Here is a 15544-nt window from a genome sequence, read left to right as displayed (position 1 = left end):
CCTTTCCTCTCCTCTGATACTGCCACCATCTTGATACTGGCCTCCATTACCTCATACTTAACTATTACAATAAGATGGGTCTTCTGATCACAAATTTATCTATACTCCAATCCATTCTCCATTCAGATGCCAAAGTGATTTTCCTAAAGCATAGGTCTGAGCAGGGCACCCTTCTGAGCCATATTTGCTAATGACTCCCTACCACTTCCAGAATCAAATTCAAAACACAGCACATCTTTCTTATTCCCTATCACACACTCTCTGATCCAGGGCACTGGCCTTTTTTAAAGCTCCATGAGCAAAATACTCCATCTTGAGGGTTCTTCATATTTTCTCTAGTTGTACCCCATCCCTGAAATTCTCTTTTCTCATCTCTATCCCCTGTATTTCCTGACTTCCTTGAAGTGACAACTAAAATTCCACCTCCTACAAAAAGCCTTTTCCAATGCCTTACTGTCTTGTTTCTTTTTGTTATTTCTGTTTTATCCTATATATAGCTTCTGTGTACATATTTGTTTGCATGTTGTCTTCCCCATTAGAATGTAAGCTCTAAAGGAGCTTTTTGCCTCTTTCAATATGTTTAGTGCTTAGTACACACACACACACACACACACACACACACACACACATAATGGGCACTTCATAAATGCCTATTGAGAGAAAGAGAAAGATTTCTCATTAATAGACTGATGGATTTAAGGTTTTACTGTTTTTTGTTAACCAACCATCCTGCATGTGGATAAAGTTAATGTAAAAATGGTTGGTTCCTTTTCCTTCAGTACTTGTGTACTTCACTCTGAATATGCTTATCCTTGATCAAGTCAAGATGTGCTTCTTCACCAAGTATATTGTCAAGTGATGCTTTGCAGAATAGGGCAAGATAGCATATGTTCCAATAAATAGGATATAACCATCTGTGCCACTACCTTATTCAGGTGATATTTCTCAAATAACTTAAAACGTGCATTAAATATATCCTATCTGGCTCAATACCAGCATTGAATGAAATAGCAGCATGATAATGATTCATTGAACCTTCTGATAGTCTGTATACCAGCTGTTTGTTATTTTTCTTTCCTTTATTTTGTCCATTGTTTTCTAAAGTAGAAAACTTCAGGACTTCTGGAGATTTTCTTTGTGCTTCATAATTTTAACTTTCAAAGGAGAGAGAGAGAGAGAGAGAGAGAGAGAGAGAGAGAGAAAATATCATTATTAATAAATAAGCACATGATGATTTCATCTTTGTAAAGATATTATTTGGGGGGTATTTTTATTTACTATTTATTCTCATTTTGTAAAAATAATTTTTTTATACATTAATAAAATATTCTTAAGAGTAAAAGAAATACCCCCTCCCCCATATATATAGACTTGCTTGAGTGATAAAGTAAAGGGGAGAGAAAAAATTAAAATTAAAAAAATAATAGTAATAATTGTAGGTATGGCCAGGTGGCACCATGGACAAAGCTCCAGCCCTAGAGCCATGAGTAACCGAGCCCACATCCGGCCCTGCACACCCAACAATCACCCAGCTGTGTGACATGCAAGCCACCGGAACCCCATTGCCCTGAAAAAAAACCAAAAAGAAAAAAAAAGAAAAAAAAGAAAATTAAATTAAATAGTAATAATAGTAGGGCTGGCTGGGTGGCGGACAGAGCATTGGACCTTGAGCCAGGAGCACCTGGGTCCAAATCCAGCCTCAGACACCCAACTATCACTCTGCTATGCAGCCCCAGGCAGGCCACCCAGCCCCATTTGCCCTGCACACCCCCAAAATAATAATAATAAAAAATGTGCTTGAGTCTTTGTTCAACCACCAACAACTCTGTCACGGGTGGATCACATTCTTTATGATAAGTCCATCACAAAAGTTACTTCCATATTTTTCCAACGTTGCCATTGCTGATCACAACTCCCTCCTTTCGCATTTCTCCACTACCGTGTACTATATCTCTCTCCTTTAACTCTGACTCTGCTGTAGGGTTGCTGAGTGGCACAGCAGACAGATCCCTGGTCCTGGGGCCAAGAAGCCCTGAGCCCCCATACCACCCCTTAGGCCCAGAATCCACCTGGCCCTATGGTCCCAGACAGGCCATCCAATCCCAGCCTCTTGAAAGAGGTAAAAAAGAAAATGTGCTGTATCTGACCACTCTCCCCCCCACGGTCCAACCTCTCCTTCATCACTCACATCACCCCTCTTCCCCCCTGTCCTCCCCTCCTTCTTACTCCAGATGTCTATACCCCATTGAGTACATACACTGTTTCCTCTCCTAGCCTCTGATGACAGCAAAGATTCCCTCATTCCCTTGTCTTCCCCCCTTCCATATCATTGCAATAGCTCATTGTAATAAAGAAAAATCTTATTATATGAAATATCTTGGCCTATTCCCCCCCTCTCCTTTTTCTTTCTCCCATTACATTTCCCTTTTTTCTATTGTTTGTAAAGATATTATTGATAAAACAAAGTTGAATTTAATTATTCCTGTTTTCCTATTAAATTCCATAGCAAATATTAGAAGTATGTTCTTACACAATATGATCTTGTCCAAGACAAATATTTTTCCTCATAGAAACATAGTTCTTAAATGGAAGCCACACTATTAACCTCTCCCATCAAAAGAAACCACAAACCACTAGGCCCTCTCATCCAGCCACTTTTCTCAATGCTGGTCAACCTGTGAAGTTCTTTCTTCAGTACCTGAACTAATACTCCAGTTCAGTCAGTACTCACCTCTGCTAGTAGAATAGGTTACCTTTTCCCCTGATGACCTTAAGTCAAGGATTTGACAGGTTAGACTTAGTTCCTTGTATACACTTTCCTAATTTTAAAAACATGTATTATAAAGAATCTTGTTTCAATTTTCCTACCATTTTCCTATGAGAAGATGAAAGGACAGGGCAGGGCTAGGTTGGGGAGACATTTTCCCTCAACTCCCTTGGACTGCTAAAACCCTAGTTATATCTTGGAGATGAAGAAGATAATGGAAGCCATTTTTCCTGACCTATAACCAAACAAGAATCCTCTTCCTATAATGTTTCTTTCTTTCTTTTTTTTTTTTGCTAGAAAATGGGGTTAAGTAGCTTGCCCAAGGCCACACAGCTAGGTAATTATTAAGTGTCTGAGGTCAGATTTGAACTCAGGTACTTCTGACTTCAGGGCCGGTGCTTTATCCACTGTACCACCTAACCGCCCCTCCTATAATGTTTCTAATTAAAGGTCATCCAGTCTTAGCTTCAAGATCACCAGTGAGTATAGACCCAGTTTGCTCCATTTGGTATAGCTCTAATTATTAGGAATGTTTTTGTTCTTAAACTGAATTGAAATCTCTCTATAATTTCTATTACTTCCAATTCTGCCTTTTGGGGTCAAATAGAACAGATCTAAACTCATTTCCAAGTGATGTTCCTTTAATACTTAGTAACACATATGTAAAATAGAAAGGTTCTGTAGTCAAATCCTATTTCACTCAAATTTCTGATGCTTATTACCTGTGTAAGTGGAGACCTGGGCCTCAGTTTCCTTGATGTAAAATGATAAGGGTGAACTACATGATCTATGAAGACTCTTACTTCCCTAAGTCTATGATGCTCTAAATTATGATCCTTTGATTCTAGGTGTTCTCTTCGCCATGTTAAACATTTCCAGGTTCTCAACCAAGTCTCTTGCACTTGATAACCCTCTTAATTGTAGTTGCCCTTTTCTTGAAGCTTAAAGTTCATTACTATTATTTTTAATTAATTTATTCTTATTTTTTCCCATCCATATGCACATGTATATTTTTAAGTTACAAAATTTCCTTCCACCCTCCCTTCCCACCTACCCCCCAGTGGCAAACCATCAGTTTAACACCGTGTATACATATTTTTGATAAACACATTTGCAAATCAGTCATATTCAGTATGAGGAATTAGGATTAAGAGAAAGAGATACATAAGAGATAATTTTTATAAAGTGTTCATCAGATTCTGAAGGGTTGTTTTGTTTTGTTTTGTTTCTCTTCTCTGGATGAGAGTAACATTGTCTGTATCCAGTCTAATAGGGTTGTCCTAGCTCTCTGAACAGCTGAGAGGAGGAAATGCTTCCATCAAGGTGTACCATCTCATAATGTTGTTATTAATGTCTATATATTGTTCTCTTGGCTCTGCTCCCTTCACTCAACATCAGATCCTGTAAGTCATTCCATACTTCTCTAGAGTCTGACCATTTATGGATTCTTATAGACCAATAATATTCCATAGTATTCATGTACCATTATTTATTTAGCCATGCCCCAATTGATGGGCATCCCCTCAATTTCCAATTCTTTGCCACTGTCAAAAAGAACTGCTATGAATGGGATATGCAGGACTTTTCCAATTTTTTACAATTTCTTCTGGATATAGACCTAGAATTAGAATTGCTAGGTCAAAGGGAATGAACATTTTTATTCTTCTTTAGGCATAGTTCCAAATTGCTCTCCAGAATGGTTGGATCTGTTCACAACTCCACCAGCAATGCATTAATGTCCCAATCCATCCACAACCTCTCCAACATTGATCATTTTCCCTTTTTCTCATCTTGGCCAATCTTATAGGTGTGAAGTAATACCTCATATTTGTTTTAATTTGCATTTCTCTAATCAACAATGATTTGGAGCATTTTTTCATATGATTAATGTCTTAATGTCTTAATTTGAAAACTGTCTATTCATATCCTTTGATCATTTATCAGTTGGGGAATGACTTGTAATCTTATAATTTTGATGCAATTCTCTCTCTATATTTTTTTTAGGTTTTTACAAGGCAAATGGGGTTAAGTGACTTGCCCAAAGCCACACAGCTAAATAATTATTAAGTGTCTGAGACCAGATTTGAACCCAAGTACTCCTGACTCCAAGGCCGGTGCTTTATCCACTATGCCACCTAGCCGCCCTCTATATATTTTTTTAATGAAACCTTTATCAGAAGTCCTAACTGTGAAGATTGATCCCTAACTTTCTGCTTTCCTTCTAATTTTGGCAGCATTGATTTTATTAGTGCAAAATCTTTTTAATTTAATATAATCAAAATAATTCATTTTGCAATTTATAATATGCTCTAATTCTAAAATTCATAAATTTATCCACTTTCCATAGATCTGATAGATAATCTCCTGTACCCATTTTGACCTTATTTTGCTATAGGGTGCATCACTATTCTTTTAAAGGGTGATATTGAATAATCTTTCAAATGTGTTTCCAGAATAACTTGAGAACATTTTTTATCTTCCAAGGCAATTTTTGGCCTCCTTGAAATGAATTATTAAAATGGCATTGGTTTTATAATAGCCAAGAAGAAATGATGACCCTAGGGAGGTAATGTGGAATAATGGGAAATGGACATAGAGGAAAGAAACTGAGTTTTAAATCCTCACAGTGGCGCTCATTGGTTGTGTGCCCATGAATGAGTGATTTAAATTCATTGAAACTCAATTCTTCATCTATAAAATGAGAAAGAGGGGAATAATCCTTGTATTACCTATTTGTCAGTATTTGTTGTAAGGAAAGTAATTTGGAAATCTTGAAATATTATATACATGGGAAGTTATTTCAGGAATAAGAAGGTAAAATATTTGTTCAGAAACTTGTATTCATGTTATCATTAATAATGTTCATATACTTATAGTCATACTTAAATATAACTAATGAACATGAGTATGCAAAGGCAAATGATGGCTCCCATCTAGGATTCACCTTTCTGCTGCCTTACACTTATACATCTCTTCTTTCCATGGCTATTGCCACTAAGATGCAGGTGATTCCCAAATGGGAAACACTGATAATAATGGCCCTGAAACTCATACAGCTGAAGATTCTTTGGAATGGCAAGGAGGGTCGAGGAAGAACACTTGTTCTTAGATGGACAAAGTCTAATCCTTTCATGGGACAAGAAAAATTATGGATGAGCTAAGACCTTACTGGACATACTGTTTCTTTGAATTCATGCTTGATATTGGACTGTTTCCTGCTTGCCCTTGTTAACCTCACTTACTTCTCCTTGCTGACTATTTATTCAGTTACCTGGACATACCGCCTGTTTTGAACTCTATATGTTTTATACTTCATCTTCTGTGATGCAGAGATCTAGCTGGTCCATAGCAATTCAGTTCAACTCAGTCACAAACATTTATTGCATGGTTGTCATAAGCTAAGCCTAGACATGCAAAGACAAAAACCAAAAGTCTTTGACTTTTAGGAGCTTAGTCTCAGATGAAACTGATGTAATCATTACACAGATAATAATGCTAAATGTGGAATCTTTGAATCAGGGAGTAACATGGTCAGATCTTTACTTTAATAGCAATTTCATATCCACATTAGATAATTAATTATTTTGGGGGAGAGTCTAGAAGTTTGTTACCCACTACCATTATGTCTGGAAGCCAGTACCTTGGAAAATTCTCATCCTGGAGCAAGACTAGGCAAGACCTAGTTCCAGTATTCCTTTCTCTTCCCCATCTTTGTGACTATTATAACATCCGTGGATTCTAACTCCCACCCCCCACTCTCTGGTATTGCACTCTCATCTGGCACTGTTGCTAGAAAGGATCTAGGTTCCTTGCTAGCCAGTGCTACCCCATTTAGCCTCTGTTTGATGCTCTGACCAAGTATTTGCTTAATCACTGAGGCTCTCTATTATTCTTATTGCTTTAGAAGAGAGGAGTAGCACTCGGGCTCTACTGAGACACAGAGAAATAGAGACCTGAATTTCCTCCTCTGGTTGAGGGCAACTGTTCACCTTCCCAATTATAGTGACCCTTCCCTATAGTGACCCTTGTTCTCTTTTCCTTTCCAAGTTCTGGCGGTATATATTAGAAATAATGATCAAATGAACAGTAACAGAGTAAACAATTGGCTTGACTTCATATATCTGTGCCCAGTCGTGATAAAGACTACTGTATTCAACTGTTTCAAAAGTATTGATATGTTTAAATACATTTTATGATATTTTATTGTAAGAAAGGGAAATTATGCTATGAGTTTTTATTTTAGACAGTAATTTTATAGCACATCAATTATATTAAAGTTTGTGAATCAATCTGAGACCATAATCAACATTTATAAGTTTCTTTGGAGAAAAATGTGTTCTGAGTTCCAAGACAAATTTTTGGAATAAATCATGTTTGAAAAATGGGAATTATCCATATTTGTCTTTGTGAATTTGCTGTTTCTCATTCGATTTATTCATACCACATGGGGGCAGAGAGAAACTGGTAAAAATTCTAGTGAGTGATTGACTTTTTAGAAATTATTCAAAAGATAATAGATATTTCAGACAATGTTTGGTTTAATTTTGAGAGCTACTAGAAAATAAATGAGTTACATATATATATTATTCTGTCACACATGCAGCTGATGTTACTATTTAACCAAAAACAAACTTAGTGTCCAAAAGGCAACATGGTGTGACAGTTGACTTGAAGTCAAAAGATCCAACTTTGAGTTTCTGTCTACTTTTTACTAGATAGGCAAACATGGAGAAAACCCTGAAATTCTGGGAGCCTCAGCTTCCTCATCTGAGAAACAGAGATAATTCCACCTGTCTCACAGGGTGGATGTAAAGAAAGTTCTTTGAAAATTGTAAATCATGAGTTAATTCAATCAAGGAAGCATTTATTAAGTTTCTACTATATGTTAGGTCTTGGGATACAGGACAAAAAATAATAGTCATATAAATTTATGGTATCATTCTTGCAAGGCATCCTTGAAGGCAGAGAAACCTAGATTCAAGACTTATCTCTGACTTGTTCTTGCTGTGGGACCCTAGTAAAGTCACTTACCCTCTCAGGTCTATGGGCAATGATCTAAGATAAGTGGCTGACTTGAATTGGTAGGTGTTTCCCTCCTCCTGGTGCTCCTCATACCAAGGAAATCACACGTCCAGTCCCTGTATCCTCATTATTATTTCATCCAAGGCCTTATATCATAAAGAGAGAGAGTAAGAGATTACTAATCCAGGATTTGGGTTACATTCTGCAGCCAGAGAAATAAGCACAGCTAACTGGAGTACCTAGGGATCAAATCTGAGCTTCTGGCCTCATTAACACTGTGTTCTAACCAGCTCTGCTAAGTAGTCCAGATGTTGTAATACATAAATCCCTGCTCACACACAAACCTAACCAACACTAGCAAAGCACATCTGTGATGAATCAGAATCAATCAGTCTGCTGGCCTCCTAGGCAAATGATAACATTTCTGTTGGTTGATAGTATCAATTTATAATTTAATTTCAGGTCTCAGATTTTAGAAGATAGCATGATTTTAGGGAAAAAAATCTAATTCTGTAGAAAGGGAAAAGAACATAGCTCCACACCTCTAATGAACACAAGACATAACTTTCCCTGTCTCTGAGTTAATGGGGTGCTTTTGTTATGCAATTGGAACCTGGGTTTCTAAAACTGAAGAATGATGAAAATGGAGCTAGGTGATTTAAAAAGGGAGACAGCAAAGTGACATTTGCTTGTGCATTTGCTCAGATGCATACACTGCTAAATCTAACTGCCCTTGGTGAGTCCACTTGTATCCTTTTCAAAAGCAAAAACAAAAATATGCTATTCTTCTAGTGGTGTCCATGCCCAAAGGATGTACTGACTCTACTGTTCATTTCCAAAACAAACACAAATTCAAAGGTAGTAGAAGAAGGTATGAAGCAGCATGCACTAGGATGAATCTGATACAACTCCATTTCGGCGAGCACTATGCCAAAGGCTACAATAGTATGAGCTCTAGTTCAGGGCATTGTGATGCATCTCACAAAATTTCTTGCCTATGTCCTCTTTTCTCTAGTCACCTCCATCACATAATCCCCATCCAAGGTTAGGTACTCCTCACCTCTTGCTTGAACTATTGTAATGGTCACCTAACTGACTTCTAGGTCCCATATTTCTCTATACTAGTATATCCACCACATACTGAAACAATGACCAAGGTACAGAACTGACCACTTCAATCTTCTACTCAGTAAATTCCAGTGCCTCTGGGATTAAACAAAAACTACTCTATTTATACCTTGACCTATCCCTAATTTGATAGTCTTTTTATATATTACTTCACTCCACATCTTCATATAGTCTGTGGTCTAGCTATACCTGTCCACTTGCTATTCCTTACACTTGCCAATCTATCTCTCATCTTGTATTTTTGTTTCACTTGGTCCAAAATGCCCATCAATTAGGAAATGATTAAACAATCTATTATATATGACTGTGATGGAATAGATGGTGTTACAAGAAATGATAAATAAGATGATTTCAGAAAAACATGGAAAGATTTACATTAACTGAGTGAATATGAAATGAGCAGAACCAAGACAACATTGTACACAGTAATGACAATATTGTAATAATGATCAAGTAAGGATGATTTATGTATTCTCAGCAATACAATGATCCAAGACAATCCCAAAGGACTCATGAAACATGCTATCCACCTCCAGAGGAAAAAAAACTGATAGTATTTAAAAACAAACTGAAGCATACTATTTTAATTTTCTTTCTTTCTCTATCCTTCTTTCTTTTAAATTTGTCAATTCTAGTATGAAAATCACTAAAATGGAAATGTTTTACATTATTACATTTGTATAACATCTACCTTCTTTCCCACTTTTTTAGCTTAAGCAGGCTAATTAGGTAAGAAAAAGTCCATCAATACTCTCCTTGATGGGGGAATTTATTCTTTGACCTCCAGTTCTGCATTGTCTTGTACCATTTTCTTCATTGTTGAGTCCAGTTGGAATTTCTAGAAAAGAACAAATAAATAAGCATCAATTCTTGAAAAAAATCATTAGAAAATGGCAAAAATGAAATTCAAGGAGGAAGGGACAGAATTTGGAATTCAAAACTTTAGAAAAAAAATGTTAAAACCTTGTTTTGACATGAAATGGGGAAAAATAAAATAGATTAAAAAAATAAATATAATCCTCTCCCTCCTCATCTTTGCCTCCTTAGAATTCTTGTCTCCCTTCAGTACTCACCTCAAATGCTTTTCAAGAGGCCTTCCTTTGCTACCTCCACAAAAAACCTAATTTCCTAATATCTACTCTGTATGTCTCAGATGTATCTAGTTATTTATATGCCATCTCTCCCACTGGAATCTAAAGGGGTTTTTTTTTGGGGGGGGGTTGCAAGGCAAATGGGGTTAAGTGGCTTGCCCAAGGCCACACAGCTAGGTAATTATTAAGTGTCTGAGGCAGGATTTGAACTCAGTTACTACTGATTCCAGGGCCACTGTGCCACCTAGCCACCCTGGATTGTAAAGTTTTAAAATGAAGGAATTGTTTTGACCTTTCTTCATATGCCTAGCTCTACATAGAGTAAACTTAGTAAAATTCTTGTTGTGTTGTATTTCATTGTGAGTGGCTGGCTGACACAGAGCATTGGACATAGAGTCAGGAAGACCAGAGTTTAAATGAGGATTCAGACAATGATTAGCTGTGTTATCCTGAGCAAATCACTTAAATTGTTTCTCTCAAGATCCTCATGTTGATATATAAGGTTAATAATATCAACTATTTGGTGGTAGCTAGGTAGTGCAGTGGATAGAGCACCAGAGTCAGGAGGACCTGAGTTCAAATCCTGCCTCAGATAATAATTACTTAGCTGTGTGACCTTGGGCAAATCACTTAACTCCACCTTAAATTAAAAATAATAATAATACTATAACCTGCTCAAATGAGAAATATTTTTTACAGTCCTTAGCACAAAGCCTCCCATATAAATGCTAGACAAAGGCCACATAAATATTTATTCCTTTTTCCTTCTTCTCTATATGATATTCAACATATAGTACCTCTGAAGCCTGTACATCATTCCTTGGAAATAAAACAGCTGCTTTCTTTTAAGAATGTCTAGTTGATTGTTTGATCAAAGGTCTGAATTGAGGGTCTTTTATTGAGAAGAAGGATGGTAAAGAAGAAAGAGGTTTAGGATTTGGCACAAGAAGAATGTGGTTCAAATCTCAGCTCTGCTGTTCGCTCTCTTCATAACTTTGGGAAAGTCATTTAATATCTCCAGTCCTCCACAGGCTCCTTATCTAGAAAATGTGTGGTTTGTACTAAATGAGCTCTAAGTTCCCTTTAAGCATAAACGTGTCATCCTGTGAGGCTAAGGCAAAATGAGCTCCAAGTTCCCTGCCACAATTAACTGTGTCATCCTGTGAGACGCAAGATGTTTGTTAGCCCCATATCTTCATTTGAAAGGGAGGAGCTGCTGTATCAGCCACACCAGCTTCCCCTCTCTTTGCCTTCTCCTGATTCATGCCAAATGATGGTCAGCATCTGGGAAGGCACCATCAAAAATAAATAAAAAAAAACAAAACAAAACCAACAAACTAAAGCCAATTGCCTTTGTCAGCCCTTGCCCATGGTCATCTGAACAGGGAACTTTTCACCCCAATGAGTTTTTAGTCTTTACCTGTTCTCTTTAAATGAAGTTACCAGATAAGCCTATAAGTCAAAGAATATTTAAAAAGAAAGAAAGAAAGAAAGAAAGAAAGAAAGAAAGAAAGAAAGAAAGAAAGAAAGAAAGAAAGAAAGAAAGAAAGATTCTCTCTGTAGCTGGGAGGGTGGGAGCTGGGCCAGATTTTTTTTTTCTTGATTGAAGTCATTCTCTGCCTAATCTCACTTGCTCCTGCAATCTTTCATACTGAGGCCCTGTTCTTTGATTAGAGGAGAATTAGAGGAAATGTATAGGCACTGAGGGCTTGATTGCCCGTTGTTTTCTCTTTTTTTTTCTGGTTTCCCTATTATGAGTTGATGATCCCCTTCTTCCCCTCCCTCTTTTTGCTGTTTCCCCTTTGTGTCTCTGTGTGAAGGAACTCTCCCAAACAAGAAGAAAACCATAAACAGTAAGTGTTGTTCCCCTCTGTCACTGCCTTCAACTGCACCACACCCTCCTCCTCACTTCACAAAGAAAGAACTTTTGGAATCTGCTTTTTTTTTTTCATTTTTTCCCAGCACAGAACAAAACCACTAAATAAAAATTATAGGGTGGTTTAGCCAATTTCTCCAATACGCTGTGAATCCTTTAGCACAATTCTTCAAAGCTGTTATCCCAGAATGCTGGCTTAAGCCCCTACCCTCTTTCAGGCTTTTTTCCCACTGGAAGCCTAAGCATGCTGATTAGGTAAGAAAAGTTCACCAAAACTCTCCTTGCTGGAAGAATTTAATCTTTGACCTCCAGTTCTGCCTTCTACTGGAACAGTTTCCTCATTGTTGAGTCCAGTTGGAATTTCTAGAAAAGAACAAATAAATAAGCATCAATTCTTGAAAAAAATATAAAGCTTCACAAGGATGAAATTCATGTTTAAAGGTTATCCATAAGTATGAGGAAAAGTCAATTATCAATGTATAAGAATTTATTAGGTGCTTACAATGTTCAGGAACTGTACATAGTATTGGGGTTGTAAACACAAAACTGGAGCAGTCCCTTCTCTCAAGGCGTTTATATTCTGTTGGGGCAACAAGTACATAAGAATATACAAGGTAGGTTTATTTTTAAAGATTTCTGTGGGCCTGAATGTAGGGCAATTTTCAAGTGCAGATCTAATCTTGGCTGGTGCCATCAACATGTACACAAAGTGTCATACCTTGTGAGGATTTACTAAATTTTAATTAGATAATGAATGAAGGCAGGCACTCTACCAACAAAGAACACAGTCAATTATTTGATCCACTATAATTTTACATGAAGGATGATTGAAATGGGAACCCTGATGATTATCCAGTATAGGATAAGCTTCTTGAGGGCAGGAGCCATCTATCTATATGAATCCCTTCAGAATGAATATTGACTCAGAAAACCACATATTAACATTATATTTAATTGCCTATATATTTTGATCAATATTTCCCAGTTACATTTTAATCTGGTTCCTGATACACTCAGGTGACTGTGTGTGTGTTTGAAACCTCTGATCTAGGAATCAGAGATTAAGAGAGGTGACATTATTTAACTAAAGTCACACAGCTGGTAGCAATGCCAAGATTCAAACCCTGTATCTCTCGTTTCTAAGCCCAGAGTATTTTTCCACTGCACTAGTGGGGCTCTAGTTCAGTTGAATTCGTTATTACTCTGCCTAGGGTATGATTCAATATGAGGTGTCAGTGGTAGCATAATACATATTACTGTGATTCTGATTAGCAACCCCACCGAATGAATTGAGTGCTCACTTAGGTGCAGGACAACCGTTTATTCTGACCTCTGAATGTGGAGTTCAAAGGAAGTCTCTCATACAGGGGCACAAAAAGAGACCAGTGTTTGATTGTATTTATTTTATGAATGAAAGCCCCCCAAATTAGATTTTAATGAACCATTTTAACTTGGCTTTTCCTGCTAAAAATCTCCCGCTTCCAAAAGAAAATTAAACCCTAAAGCAAGGGGCCAATGTCAAAAGAAAATGCCAAAGAGCATCTGCATGGAGCTTGGATTACCAGGCAAGACTAGGGCTGCCATAGTGAAGGACAGAGACTATATTAACAATCTTGAAGCCTCCTATCAATTCTCTTTGAATGTCAAGAGCCTTACAGGACCCTCTCCAAGAGAGAGAGCTAGATAAGATATCAGCCGTTCCAGCAAGTGTTCTATATGGGAATGGTTCACAAGACAAGCCATTGCTCTAACGAACTGCCTGGGTCTCTGGAGGGAATCGTGTCAGCTGCATTGTCTGACAGGGAACAGGTGTTTTAGGGCAAGGATTCAGAGTCAAACCTCTGCTTAGTGATTGGTGTCCAATGGCAAATGGCAGTGGGAACATTGCCTTTCTTTATGGAACAGATGAGACTTTATGGTTGCTGGAGGTTGTAAATGTTTGTGAATATGGCCAGGCATGCATATGCTCTCTCATCAGTATCAATTGGAACATAGAAGTTAAAGTGTTTATGAAAATGTCTCTATCTGGGAGTAGTTTCTGGTCTATAATTTGAAATGAGAGGAGAGAGCTGCATATAATTAGCTGAAGATTTCTATGGTGTGCATTTCCATTGTACCTGGGCACTCAAAGATATTAAGCAAAAACAAAAGAGGCAAAGGAAGGGAGAGGGACCTCTCCCCTAGCCTCTTGGCCATTGTAGCACATATTCTTCAGAGTAGAAAAGGGAGGGGAATGTCCATGGCTGAGCAATTCCAGGGAATGCAGGCTAAAAATAGTCACGTGGGACCTGTCATTTATCCTTCAAAAAATGCTCAAGTAACTTTTCCTATGCATAGCCTTATTTAGGGGAATTTCCACCTAATACTTAAAAATGTAATCTAATCCTGATTAAAGAGTCATGTGCCTACTTCAAATTTTTTCAGCCAGAGCTGCTTCCTAATTGTTCACTCTAAGGGTGGAGTATCTAATTTTTCACAGAGGCCTAGATCACTCACCCCGAGGGTTGTACTTTTGTAGGCTATAGAATCTAGAGATGGAAGGGACCGTGAAAATCATCTATTCTAGTCCCCTTGTTTTACAATCAAGATCTTCAGAAATGAGTCATAATTTATTTTTATTTTTTGGTTTGTCAATTTTTATTGAGTTCCTACTATGTGACTACAGTCACTTTGCCAAAAGCTGGGAGATACAAAGATAAAATTGATTTAAAAGAATTTATTTAGCAGCTATTATATGCTAGGGAGCTATTTTTGATGCCTTCCTCAGCAAAAACACATTTTCCCCCCCCTACCTGTTTCTTGTCTACTACCTGGAATGAAAAATTGAATTTACAGAGTTTATAAAGGAAAAAAAAGAATGCTACATAGGAAAATAATTAGATAGATGAGTGGTACAGTGGATAGCATGCTGGACTTGAAGTTGGGAAGACCATCTTCCTAAATTCAAATCTGGCTTCTAAATAGCTGTATGACCCTGGACAAGTCACTTAGCCCTGTTTCCTTAAGTTCCTCATCTGTAAAATGAGCTTGAAATGGAAATGGCAAACCACTCCAGTATTTTGTCAAGAAAACTGTATATGGGGGTCACAAGGAGTTGGGGGGGGGGAAGTAAACAACAATAGCAACATTAACAATAATTACTTGAACATTCTATGATCTTTTAGAGGAAAATAGAATAACATGGTCTGATATAGCAAGGAAGGTCTTCCAATATCCCCTAACCCTAAAATGAGGTATTGCTAGAAATATATCAACTATTAGATTATGGAACCTGGGATCACCAGACTGCCTTTAATGGAAATTGGGTCGGAGAGGAGTTGTTTTTTGCTTTTTTACTTTTGACTAGAACAAGATATATATGTATATAGTTCATCCTTCTAAAAGGGGATATTTCAGAAAAAAGGAATTGTCCATCAATTTTTTTATCTTCTGTTGTCATCTTATCTTGCTCTTTAATCTTTAAGTCATAAAATTTTTTACAAAATCATTTTGTTTTGTATTCAGTAAAATCACAGATTTAGGTTCCCATATTTCTGCAAGGTCCAGAGAATAACATTGGGTTTGCAATATTTGATGAATAGGATGTAAAGATCATGAAATCATAGACTCTAAAAGTTAGAAAGGATCTCAAAGATGACCTAAATCTAACTTGTTCCTGAG

This window comes from Macrotis lagotis, chromosome 6 (assembly GCF_037893015.1).
Source record: "Macrotis lagotis isolate mMagLag1 chromosome 6, bilby.v1.9.chrom.fasta, whole genome shotgun sequence".
Taxonomy (NCBI): Eukaryota; Metazoa; Chordata; class Mammalia; order Peramelemorphia; family Peramelidae; genus Macrotis; species Macrotis lagotis.
Note: the sequence above shows the minus strand (reverse complement) of the source record.